Source organism: Ovis aries, chromosome 1 (genome assembly GCF_016772045.2).
Source record: "Ovis aries strain OAR_USU_Benz2616 breed Rambouillet chromosome 1, ARS-UI_Ramb_v3.0, whole genome shotgun sequence".
NCBI lineage: Eukaryota > Metazoa > Chordata > Mammalia > Artiodactyla > Bovidae > Ovis > Ovis aries.
The window spans coordinates 59,303,366-59,317,047 of record NC_056054.1 but is presented as its reverse complement, the minus strand read 5'-3'; positions in this window follow the sequence as shown (position 1 = coordinate 59,317,047).

The following is a 13,682-nucleotide window of genomic DNA, read 5'->3' as shown; positions in this document are numbered from 1 at the left end:
TATCCTGCAACTTTGCTAAATTCACTGATTAGCTCTAGGAATTTTCTGATACTGTCTCAGGGTTTTCATTATACAGTATCATGTCATCTGGAAACAGTGAGAGCTTTACTTCTTTTCCTATCTCGATTACTTTTAATTCTTTTTCTTCTCTGGTTGCTATAGCTAGGACTTCCAGAACTATGTTAAATAATAGTGGTGAAAGAAAACACCCTTGTCTTCCTCCTGATCTTAGAGGGAATGCTTTCAGTTTTTCACCATTGATAATAACGTTTGCTTTAGGCTTATCATACATAGCCTTTACGATCTTGAGGTAGGTATTTCTATGCTCATTTTTTGAAAAGTTTTAATCACAAATGGGTGTTGATTTTTCTCAAAGGTTTTTTTTTCTGCATCTATTGAGATTATCATATGGTTTTTCTCTTTTAGTTTGTTAAGGTGGTGTATCACATTGATTGATTTGCGTATATTGAAGAATCTGCATTCCTGAAATAAACCCAACTTGATCATGCTGTATGAGCTTTTTGATGTGTTGCTGAATTCTGTTTGCTAAAATTTTGTTGAGGATTTTTGCATCTATGTTCATCAGTGATACTGGCCTGCAGTTTTCTTTCTTTCTTTCTTTTTTTTTTTTGCATTGTCAGTGCCTGGCTTTTGGTATCAGGGTGATGGTGGCCTCGTGGAATGAATTTGGAAATGTTCCTTCCTCTGCAATTTTTTGAAAGAGTTTTAGAAACATAGGCAATAGCTCTTCTCTAAACATTTGATAGAATTCTGTGAAGCAGTCTGGTCCTGGGCTTTTGTTTTGGGGGAGATTATTGATCACAGCTTCAATTTCAGTGATTGTAATTGGGTTGTTCATAATTTCTATTTCTTCCTAGTTCAGTCTTGGGAGACTGAGCTTTTCTAAGAATCTGTCCATTTCTTCCAGGTTATCCATTTTATTGCCATATAGTTGTTTATAATAGTCTCTTATAATCCTTTGAATTTGTGCATTGTTGTAACCTCTGCTTTTTCATTTCTAATTTTGTTGATTTGATTCTTCTCTCTTTTTTTCTTGATGAATCTTGCTAAAGGTTTGTCAATTTTGTTTATCTTCTCAAAGAACCAGCTTTTAGTTTTATTAATCTTTACTATTGTTTCTTTCATTTATTTTTTTTAAATTTATTTCTGCTTGGATCTTTATGATATCTTTCTTTCTACTAATTCTTTTTGTTGTTATTGTTGTTGTTCTTCTTCTTCTTTTTCCAGTTGTTTAGGTGTAAAGTTAGGTTGTCTATTCAATGTTTTTCTTGTTTCTAGAGGTAGGATTGTATTGCTGTAAACTTGCTTCTTAGAACGGCTTTTACTGCATCCCATAGGTTCTGAATTGTGTTTTCATTGTCATTTGTTTCTAGAAATGTTTTTATTTCCCTTTTTATTTCTTCAGTATCCTGTTTGTTTTTTAGAAACATGTTGTTTAATCTCCACGTGTTTGTGTTTCTTATAGGTTTTGTTTTGTTTTGTTTTTCTTGTCATTGATATCTATTTCATAACTTTGTGGTCAGAGAAGATGTGTGCTACAATTTCAACTTTCTTAAATTTACTGAAGTTTGATTTATGACCCAAGATGTGGTATATCCTGGAGAATATCCCATGTGCACTTGAGAAGGTGTATTCTTCTGCATTGGATGGAATGTCCTGAAGATATCATGAGATCCATTTCAACTCATGTATCATTTAAGACTTGTGTTTCCTTATTAATTATCTGTTTTGATGATATGTCCATTGGTGTGAGTGGGGTGTTAAAGTCTCCTACTATTATTGAGCACTGTCAGTTTCTCCTTTTATGTCCGCTAGTGTTTGCCTTATGTATTGAGACAAAAGACAATTGAACCCAGCATTGTTCTTATGTTGAGTGCGTGGATATTTACAATTGTTATGTCTGCCTCTTGAACTGATCCCTTGATCATTATGTAGTGTCCTTCCTTGTCTCTTGTAATCTTCTTTATTTAAGGTCTATTTTGTCTGATATGAGGATTGCTACCCCAGCTTTCTTTTGCTTCCCATTTCCAGGGAATATATTTTTCCATACTCTCTTCAGTTTATATGTGTCTTGAGGTCTGAAGTGGATTTCTTGTAGACAGCATATATGTGGGTCTTGTTTTTGTATACATTCAATCAGTGTGTGTCCTTTGGTTGGAGCATTTAATCCATTTACATTTAAAGTAATTATTGATCTATGTGTTCCTATTGACATTTTCTTAATTGTTTGTGGTTGATTTTGTAAATCTTTTTGCTCTTGCATTTCTTGATTATATAAGTCCCTTTAATATTTGTTATAAAGCTGATTTGGTGGTACTGAATTCTCTTAACTTTTGATTGTTGAAAAGCTTTTTATTTCTCCATCAATTTTGAATGAGATCCTTGCTGGGTACAGTAATCTTGCTTACAGATTTTCCTCTTTCATTGCTTTAAATATATCCTGCCATTCCCTTCTGACCTGTAGAGTTTCTTCTGAAAAATCAGCTGTTAAACGTATGGGGTTTTCCTTCTACGTTACTTGTTGCTTCTCCGTTGCTCTTTTAATATTCTTTCTTTGTGTTCAGTCTTTGTTAGTTTGATTAGTACATGTCTTGGTGTGTTTCTCCTTGGGTTTATCCTGTATGGGACTTTTTGTGCCTCTTGGAGTTGATTGACTGTTTCCTTTTCCATGTTGGGGACATTTTCAACTATAATATCTTCAAAAACTTTCTCAAACTCTTTCTTTTTCTCTTCTTCATCTGGGACCCCTATAATTCAATGTTGGTGCATTTGATATTGTCCCAGAAGTCTCTGAGACTATCCTCAGTTCTTTTCTTCTTCTTCTTCTTTTTTTTTTTTTTTACTTTATTCTGCTCTTCAGAAGTTATTTCCACCATTTTATATTCCAGCTCACTGATTTGTTCTTCTGCTTAAGATATTCTGCTATTGATTCCTTCTACGGTATTTTTAATTTCAGTAATTGTGTTTATCTCTGTATGTTTATTCTTTAATTCATCTAGGTCTTTGTTATGTGATTCTTACATTTTCTCCATTTTTTTCAAGGCTTTAGATCATCTTTACTATCATTATTCTGAATTATTTTTCAGGTAGTTTACCTATTTCCTCCTCCTTTATTTGGACTTCTGTGTTTGTAGTTTGTTCCTTCATTTGTGTCATATGTCTCTGCCTTTTCATTATTTTTTTCCACTTATCTTGTTTGAAATTTCCTTTTCCCAGGCTTCAAGGTTGAATTCTTTATTCCTCTTGGTTTCTGCCCTCTAACTTTGGTCCAGTGGTTTGTGTAAGCTTCTTATAGGGTGAGATTTGTTCTGAGTTTTTGTTTGTTTGTTTCTCCTCTGATGAGCAAGGCTGAGTGAGGTGGCAATCCGGTCCACTGATGATTGTGTTTGTATTTTTGCTTTGTTTGTTGTTTAGATGAGGTATCTTACACAGGGTGCTACTGATGGTTTGGTGAGGCCAGGTCATGTATGCAAGTGGTTTCCTTTGTGTGAATTCTCACTCTTTGATACTCCCTAGGGTTAGTTTTCTGGTAATCTAGGGTCTTGGAGCCAGTGTCCCCTCTCCAAAGGCTCAGAGCTTGATCTCTGGTTTGGTGCTCTCTCCTTGAAACCTGAGCTCTGCAGCAGCAGTAGCGGCAGCAGGAAGTGGCAGCTCAGGCCTGAGGGCCTCTAGGCTGCAAATCCTGTCCTGAGGCAGGGAATAGAGGTGGCCATGAGGCCCCTGGTATGGCCTCTCCAGGAAAATTCATTACCAGCTGAGCCAGAAGGGAAGCCTAAGAATGCTGAAGTTGGTAGCCTATACCTTCTCCAGTGGATCTTCCTGACCCAGGAATTGAATTGGTGTCTCCTGTATTGCAAGTGGATTATTTACCAACTGAGCTATCAGGGAAGCCCAAAACTGAGTTATTTCTGTATAAGTTATTGTAACATTCATTATTTATTTATGCTGAATACTTTACAATGGACATTTCACATTTCTTTTACTTTTTTGAAATGTCCATTGTGAAGTATTTAACATAAATAATAATGAAGGTTAGAATTTTGAGGAGGAGGAGGTTAACACTCCACAGGTGATGAGATGGATGGATGACATCATTGACTCAATGAGCATGAGTTTGATAAACTCCAGGAAATAGTGAAGGACAAGGAAGCCTGATGTGCTGTAGTCCATGAGGTTGCAAAGAGTTGGCCACAACTGAGCAACTGAACAACAGCATTAACATAGTCCTAATTTGTAAAATGTGGGCTAAATTAACTGATTAGATGAATAAGTCTAATCATATAGAACAACTTGGTGTGAAAATATCAACCTCTTATTAGACATCTGGAATGTATTAATTGCATAGAATATGTTTTTTCCATGAAAGCTTTTACTCACCTATATTTGTCTAGTTACCCTTTTTTGTGTGCCAAACTCCGAGTCTCTAAAGATAAGATATAACATGACTAAAACTAGCACATATGTTACTATGAAAAATAATTTATTTAACCATTTCTCCACAGCTGAATTCCTATTTCCTATTACTGAAATAGAAGAAATTATATACCATAATAATTAACAGTAAAGTCTTCAGTATTAGACAAAACTGTGTTTGAAATCTTAGCACTGGCGTTTACTGCCTACAGGAGACTAGAAAACTTATTTAACCTTTCTTAGGTCTGAACTACATAGTAGGGTAGTAACATAGCTACCTCAAGAGCTGCTCTATGGTTAAAAAAACATAAATTATGTAAATTGCCAATAACCTGATAACTATCTGAAAGTATTGGCTATGAAAATTCTTATTATATTTAGTGAATGTCATACCTTTTAAAATGAAAGTCAAAATAAATACCAAAAAATTACAGAGAGAATTATTGCAGGGGGACAGGGGAGGGTTTGCAAGCAGTGAATAAACTGAATAATTAGTCCCCAGCCACTAGTTTCACTATAATTACAAAATCCCTGGTGCCAATTTTAAAAGACGAATCCTCAAGAAATACCTAGGTAGTAACAGAGGAGATAGTGGAAATGGAAATGCAGCTAAACTTTCCCAACTGTTTCACACTCCTTTGGCCTTCTCCATTATCTTAAATAGCCCTTCCTGTTTTGAAGGTACCAGGATGCTGAGACTTTCAAACAAATACTGCCCAAGTACAGTATAGAATTTGAACTCTTCTTGAGAAAAGGTGGTACTGGCATTCAAAATAACTTATGATCCCTGAAAGAAAGCATATGTTTTACTGAAAGTAGCAGAGGTCTTTGGCTAATTGTTACCTGGGTGCAGTGTACGAGTAACCCATGTCTGTTCACACTGTAGCAAACTGAGAAGTGGAGTAAATTCATGAAAGCAGTGGCACAATGGCATTTTTAGGCTTAGCTCTCCTCAACAGCATTGTGCAGACCTCAAATTCCAGCTCAGCCTTAAATTCCATCCAACTAATTCAGGAATTCCCCTGGGACTATGTCATGTTTACTGCTGGATACAGTCTTCTTATTTGATACATAGCAGACTTCTACTTCCCACTCCTGGCACTATAACAGAACTATCAGATCACCTAAAAGTTCTGGCTCTGTGCTATTGATATACAGTGTTGATATGATGTTGGGGTTGTTGATATCGATATTGGGACCAAACAGGGAAGCTATTGTCCTCTTCCCTTGGCTGGACTTATAAGCTCTGATTTCTTGGTTGTCACACCAAGATTAACTGGTTTGGATTAGACCACTGTGGCTGTCTCCAATTGCTTGCTGCTGCCTCAAATAATTCAGTTCTAGGAGGCTAATGTCACTGCTTTGAACAAAGGGAAATGTCCTACACCCAAATTTGTGATAAATTTTCCTCTTTTCCATAGCATGCAAGGCATTTGTGCTTCTTTAGTCTCTCAATATACTAATGAGATTTTAGGGATGTGACTAAGTAATAAACAGAAGAAAACATTAAAAATCCCACCAGAAGCCTTTGATTGGTTAAAATAACTATGTTGATGAGTCTTCACTGAATGGTCTAGTTGTTTTCCCTATTTTCTTCAATATAAGTCTGAAATTGGCAATAAGGAGTTCATGATCTGAGCCACAGTCAGCTCCTGGTCTTGCTTTTGCTGTAGAGCTTCTGCAGTTTGGCTGCAAAGAATATAATCAATCTGATTTTGGTGTTGACCATCTGATGATGTACAAGTGTAGAGTCTTCTCTTGTGTTTTTGGAAGAGGGTGTTTGCTATGACCAGTGCATGCAGTTGGCAAAATTCTATTAGCCTTTGCTCTGCTTCATTCTGTACTCCAAGGACAAATTTGTCTGTTACTCCATGTGTTTCTTGACTTCCTACTTTTGCTTTCCAGGCCCCTATAATGAAAAGGACATCTTTTTTGGGTGTTAGTTCTAAAAGGTCTTGCAAGTCTTCATAGAACCGGTCAACTTCAGTTTCTTCAGCGTTACTGGTTGGGGCATAGACTTGGGTTACTGTGATATTGAATGGTTTGCCTTGGAAATGAACAGAGATCATTCTGCCATTTTTGAGATTGCATCCACGTACTGCATTCAGGACTCTTTGTTGACCATGATGGCTACTCCATTTCTTCTAAGGGATTTCTGCCCGCAATAGTAGATATAATGGTCATCTGAGTTAAATTCACCCATTCCAGTCCATTTTAGTTCACTAATTCCTAGAATGTCGACATTCACTCTTGCTATCTCCTGTTTGACCACTACCAATTTGCCTTGATTCATGGACCTGACATTCCAGGTTCCTATGCAATATTGCTCTTTATAGCATCAGGACTTGCTTTTATCACCAGTCACATCCACAGCTGGGTATTGTTTTTGCTTTGGCTCCATCCCTTCATTCTTTCTGAAGTTATTTCTCCACTGATCTCCAGTAGCATATTGGGCACGTACCGACCTGGGGAGTTCCTCTTTCAGTATCCTATCATTTTGCCTTTTCATACTGTTCATGGGGTTCTCAAGGCAGGAATACTGAAGTGGTTTGCATTCCCTTCTCCAGGGGACCACATTCTGAGAGACTTCTCCACCATGACCCACCCATTTTGGGTGGCCCCACAGGGCATGGCTTAGTTTCACTGAGTTAGACCAGGCTGTGGTTCATGTGATTAGATTGACTAGTTTTCTGTGATTATGGTTTCAGTGTGTCTGCTCTATGATGATATGATAGATAGAGGGCCTGATGAACTATGGAATGAGGTTCGTGACATTGTACAGGAGACAGGGATCAAGACCATCCCCATGGAAAAGAAATGCAAAAAAGCAAAATGGCTGTCTGGGGAGGCCTTACAAATAGCTGTGAAAAGAAGAGAAGCAAAAAGCAAAGGAGAAAGGGAAAGATATAAGCATCTGAATGCAGAGTTCCAAAGAATAGCAAAAGAGATAAGAAAGCCTTCTTCAGTGATCAATGCAAAGAAATAGAGGATAACAACAAAATGGGAAAGACTAGAGATCTCGTAAAGAAAATTAGAGACACCAAGGGAACATTTCATGCAAAGATGGGTTCAGTAAAGGACAGAAATGGTATGGGCCTAACAGAAGCAGAAGATATTAAGAAGAGGTGGCAAGAATACACAGGATAACTGTAGAAAAAAGATCTTCACGACCAAGATAATCACGATGGTGTGATCACTCACCTAGAGTCAGACATCCTGGAATGTGAAGTCAAGTGGGCCTTAGAAAGCATCACTACAGATAAAGCTAGTGGAGGTGATGGAATTCCAGTTGAGCTATTTCAAATCCTGAAAGATGATGCTGTGAAAGTGCTGCACTCAATATGCCAGCAAATTTGGAAAACTCAGCAGTGGCCACAGGACTGGAAAAGGTCAGTTTTCACTGCAATCCCAAATAAAGGCAATGCCAGAGAATGCTCAAACTACCGCACAATTGCACTCATCTCACATGCTGGTAAAGTAATGCTCAAAATTCTCCAAGACAGACTTCAGCAATACATGAACTGTGAAGTTCCAAACGTTCAAGCTGGTTTTAGAAAAGGCAGAGGAACCCAGAGATCAAATTGCCAACATCCAATGAATCATGGAAAAAGCAAGAGAGTCCCAGAAATACATCAATTTCTGCTTTATTGACTATGCCATAGCCTTTGACTGTGTGGATCACAGTAAACTGTGGAAAATTCTGAAAGAGATGGGAATACCAAACCACCTGACCTGCCTCTTGAGAAACCTATATGCAGGAAGCAACAGTTAGAACTGGACATGGAACAACAGACTGGTTCCAAATAGGAAAAGGAGTACCTCAAGGCTGTATATTGTCACCCTGCTTGTTTAACTTATATGCACAGTACATCATGAGAAACGCTGGGCTGGAAGAAGCACAAGCTGGAATCAAGATTGCTGGGAGAAATATCAATAACCTCAGATATGCAGATGACACCACCCTTATGGCAGAAAGTGTAGAGGAACTAAAAAGCCTCTTGATGAAAGTGAAAGAGGAGAATGAAAAAGTTGGCTTAAATCTCAACATTCAAAAATTGAAGATCATGGCATCTGGTCCCATCACTCCATGGGAAATAGATGGGGAAACAGTGGAAACAGTGTCAGACTTTATTTTGGGGGGCTCCAAAATCACTGCCAATGGTGATTGCAGCCATTGAATTAAAAGACACTTACTCCTTGGAAAGAATGTTATGACCAACCTAGATAGTATATTCAAAACCAAAGACATTACTTTGCCGACTAAGGTCCTTCTAGTCAAGGCTATGGTTTTCCAGTAGTCACGTGTGAATGTGAGAGTTGGACTGTGAAGAAAGCTGAGCGCCAAAGAATTGATGCTATTGAACTGTGGTGTTGGAGAAGACTCTTGAGAGTCCATTAGACTGCAAGGATATCCAACCAGTCCATTCTAAAGGAGATCAGTCCTTGGTGTTCTTGGAAGAAATGATGTTAAAGCTGAAACTCCAGTACTTTGGCCACCTCATGCGAAGAGTTGACTCATTGGAAAAGACTCTGATGCTGAGAGGGATTGGGGGCAGGAGGAGAAGAGGACTACAGAGGATGAGATGGCTGGATGGCATCAGTGACTTGATGGACGTGAGTCTGAGTGCACTCCAGGAGTTGGTGATCGACAGGTAGTCCTGGCGTGCTGCAATTCATGGGGTCGCAAAGAGTCGGACACGACTGAGCAACTGAAGTGAACTGAAGTTTTCACTGAACCGTGAGGGTGGAGGTGAGACTTCAAGGGCATCCAACAAAGCAGAAGATGCATAAGACCAGAAAAGGATGAAAAAGAAAACAAATAAACAGGATAATGAAAGGAGGAAGAGAGGGGGGAAAGAAAAGAGATTAAGGGAAGAATTTCAGCATTTCTCTCAGTAATCCCCAAATCTTTTATTAAATTTGTTAATTCTAGTAAAAAATTGTAAAGCTTTGACTAATTGGACTTATTTTAAAAGCACCAACCTTCTATATTAAGGTTAACATGGGATGAAATCAGTATAGTCCCAGGAGACAGTGCAATGATTTTTTTTCAAGAGTTTGCAGAAACCTTAGCTAGTTTTAAGTTTATTCTAAATGATGGAGTTTGAATTTTTAAAGTAAAACTATCTAGATCTCCAGGGAAAAGGAATTGTCACAGATAATAAGAGTTAAAAGATATTTTTGTTACCTCTTCTTGCCAAGATTAGTGAGGTAGCCTGGAATGGGGAGTAGAGAAGGTTTTATCCATAGAACACACTTCACAACAAAGGAAATCCCTCTCCTTAACTTAACAACGATTATCCTTGAGACAAACTAATGCTTTCTGACTTTTTCCTCCTTTGTGCTGAGTCCTTACTATGACAAGTAAACTCTAAATGTGAAATCAGGTTGTCCTGCTGGTGTTCTCTCTTTATTTCATTTTTGCCTGCCTGCATTCCCCTCAGGATTGAGGAATATCAAAGAAAAGGGGGACTGAAACCAAGTAAGATTCCGCAGGGCCCTCCTGGGTAAAAGCCCCTCAATGTCTCCCATTTTTGTTTCTAGAAAGTTTCCATCTTCTAGGCTTTCTGACAGTTCCAATGAGCAGATTCAATTAGTTAATTATTAGAGAAGTGGAAAATGCAGAAACAAATGCATAAGATTCCTACTTTCTCCTGAAGGAATATAGATAACAATCTGAATCATATTTTTGAGTTGTTCTGCAGAAACTAAGATCCCCACCAGGTAGATAATGGTGAATACATGCTGAGCACAAAAAAATAGACCTCAGACTGGTTGGAACTAAGAGGTTGATGATTAAGAGTTCAGAAACATCAATATATTACCTCACAATCAACCAATCAGAAGAATGACAACAAGCTGGTCAAGTACCCTGCAACCCTCACTCCTAATACTGCCTTTAAAAACCTTTGCCTGAAAGCCATTGGTGACTTTAAGTCTTTGGGCATTAGCTATCCATTCTCTTTGATTGGAGACCTGAAATAAATGTGATATTTTCCTTCATCAAAACTTAATGTCAGTAGATTGGCTTTACAGTGAATCAGGCAGTCAGACATGAGTTACTATTGTTCGGTATCTGAGTCCTGTCAGACTCTTTGTGAATCCATGGACTGTAGCATGCCAGGATTCCATGTCCTTTACCATCTCCCAGAGTTTGCTCAAATTCATGTCCATCAGGTCAGTGATGCCATCCAATCAACTCATCCTCTGTCATCTTCTCCCCCTGCCTTCTATCTTTCCCAGCATCAGAGTCTTCTCTAATGAATCAGCTCTTCACATCAGGTGGCCAAAGTATTGGAGCTTCAGTTTCAACATCAGTCCTTCCGGTAAATACTCAGAATTTATTTCCTTTAGGATTGACTGGTTGGATCTCCCTGCAGTTCAAGGGACTCTCAAGAGTCTTCTCAAACATCACAGCTAAAAAGTGTCATTTCTTTGGTACTCAGCCTCCTTTATGGCCCAACTCTCACATCCATACATGACTACTGGAAAATTCATAGCTTTGGCTATACAGATTTCTCAGAAAGTAATGTGTCTGCTTTTTAAAATGCCGTCTAGATGTGTCAGTTTTTCTTTCAAGGACCAAACATCTTTTAATTTCATGAATTTCATGGGTGCAGTCATTGTCCACAGAAATTTTGGAGCCCAAGAAAATAAAGTCTTTCACTGTTTCCATTCTTTCCCCCTCTATATTCCATGAAGAGATGGGACCAGATGCCATGATCTTAATTTTTTGAATCTTGAGTTTTAAGCCAGCTTTTTCACTCTCCTCTTTCACCTTCATCAAGAAGTGCTTTAGTTGTTCTTCCCTTTCTGCCATGAGGGTGGTGTCATTTCTGTATCTGAGGTTATTGATATTGCTCCTGGAAATCTTGACTCCAGCTTGTGATACATCCAGCTTGGCATTTTGCATGACATACTCTCAGATGAGTTAAATAAACTGGGTGACAATATACAGCCTTGACATACTCCTTTCCCAATTTTGAACAAGTCTGCTGATCCATGTTTAGTTCTAACTGTTGCTTCTTGACCTGCATACAGGTTTTTTGGGAGGTAGGTAAGGTGGTCTGGTTTTCCAATCTCTTGAAGAATTTTCCACAGCTTGTTGTGATCCAAACAGTCAAAGGCTTTAGCATGGTCAATGAAGCAGAAGTAGATGTTTTCCTGGAATTCCTTTGCTTTTTCTATGATCTAATGGATGTTGGCAATTTTCCAAATCCACCTTGTATACCTAGAAGTTCTCAGTTCACATTATGTTGAAACCTAGCTTGGAGGACTTTGAGAATGACCTTGCTAGCATGTGAAGTGAGTGCAATTATATGGCATTGCCTTTCTTTGGGATTGAGATGATAACTGATCTTTTCCAGTCCCGTGGCCACTGCTGAGTTTTCAAAATTTGCTGTCATATTGAGTGTAGCACTTTAACAGCTTCATCATTTAGGATTTGAAATAATTCAGCTGTAATTCGTCACCTCCATCAGCTTTTTTTTCATAGTGATGCTTCCTAAGGCTCATTTAAATTCATACTCCTGGATGCCTGGCTCTAGGTGAATGACCACACCATCGTGGTTATCTGGGTCATTAAGATCTTTTTTGCATAGCTCTTCTGCGTATTCTTGCCACCTCTTCTTAATATCTTCTGCTTCTGTTAGGTCCATACCACTTCTGTCCTTTATTGAGCCCATCTTTGCATGAAATGTTCCCTTGGTATCTCTAATTTTCTTGAAGAAATCTCTAGTTTTTCCTAGTCTTTTTTTCCCCCTCTATTTCTTTGCATTATTCACTTAGAATGCTTTCTTATCTCTCCTTGATGTTTTCTGGAACTCTGTATTCAGATGAGTATATCATTCTTGTTCTCTCTTGCCTTTCACTTCTCATCTTTTCTCAGCTATTTCTAAGGCCTCCTCAGACAAACATTTTGCCTTTTTGCATTTCTTTTTACTGGGGATGGTTTTGATCACTGCTTCCTGTACAATGTTGCAAACTTCCATCTGTAATTCTTCAAGCACTCTATCAGATCTAATTCCTTGATTCTATTTGTCACTCCCACTGTATAATCATAAGGGATTTGATTTAGGTCATACCTGAATAATCTAGTGGCTTTCCTTATGTTCTTCAATTTAAGTCTAAATTTTGCAGTAAGGAGTTCATGATCTGAGCCACAGTCAGCTCCTGCTCTTGTTTTTGCTAATTGTATAGAGCTTCTCCATGTTCAGCTGCAAAGAATATAACCAATCTGATTTTGGTGTTGACCATCTGGTGATGTCCATGTGTACAGTCGTCCCTTCTGTTGTTGGAAGAGGGTGTTTGCTATGACCAGAGTGTTCTCTTGGCAAAATCTGTTAGCTTTTGCCCTGCTTCATTTCGTACTCCAAGGCCAAACTTGCCGTTTACTCCAGATATTTCTTGACCTCCTACTTTCACATTCCAATCCACTATGATGATGAATGGACATCTTTTTTGGGTGTTAGTTCTAGAAGATCTTTTAGGTCTTTATAGAACTGTTAAAGTTCATCTTCTTCAACATTATAATTGGGGCATAGACTTGGATTACTGTGATTTTGAATGGTTTGCCTTGATAATAAACCAAGGTGATTCCTTCATTTTTAAGATTGCACCAAAGTACTGCATTTGGACTCTTATTATTATTATTATTATTTTTTTTTTACTATGAGAGCTACCCCATTTCTTCTCAGGGATTCTTGCCCACAGTAGTAGACATAATGGTCATCTGAATTAAATTTGCCCATTCCCATCCACTGACTCCTAAAATGTCAATGTTCACTCTTGTCATCTCCTTTCTGGCCACGTCCAATTTACCTTGATTCATGTACCTAATATTCCAGCTTCCTATGCAATACTGTTCTTTACAACATCAGACTTTACTTTCACCACCAGACACATCCACAACTGTGTGTTGTTTCCTTTTTGACTTAGCCTTTTCATTCCTTCTTGAGTTATTTCTCTGTTTTTTCAGCAGTGTATTGGGCAACTACTGGCCTGGGGAGTTCATCTTTCAGTGTCATATCTTTTTGCCTTTTTATACTGTTCATGTGGTTCTCAAAGCAAGAATGCTAAAGTAGTTTGCCATTTTCTTCTCCAGGTCTGAGTACTCCTCAGTAATAAATGAAAGGGGGTTTATAGTTTGTAGAACATGAGCATGGGAAATATTACTCTTTGGTCAAATTTCAAAACTGTGCATGATTCATTTGGATAAAAATTGACCTTCACTGAGAAAAAGTAGTCTC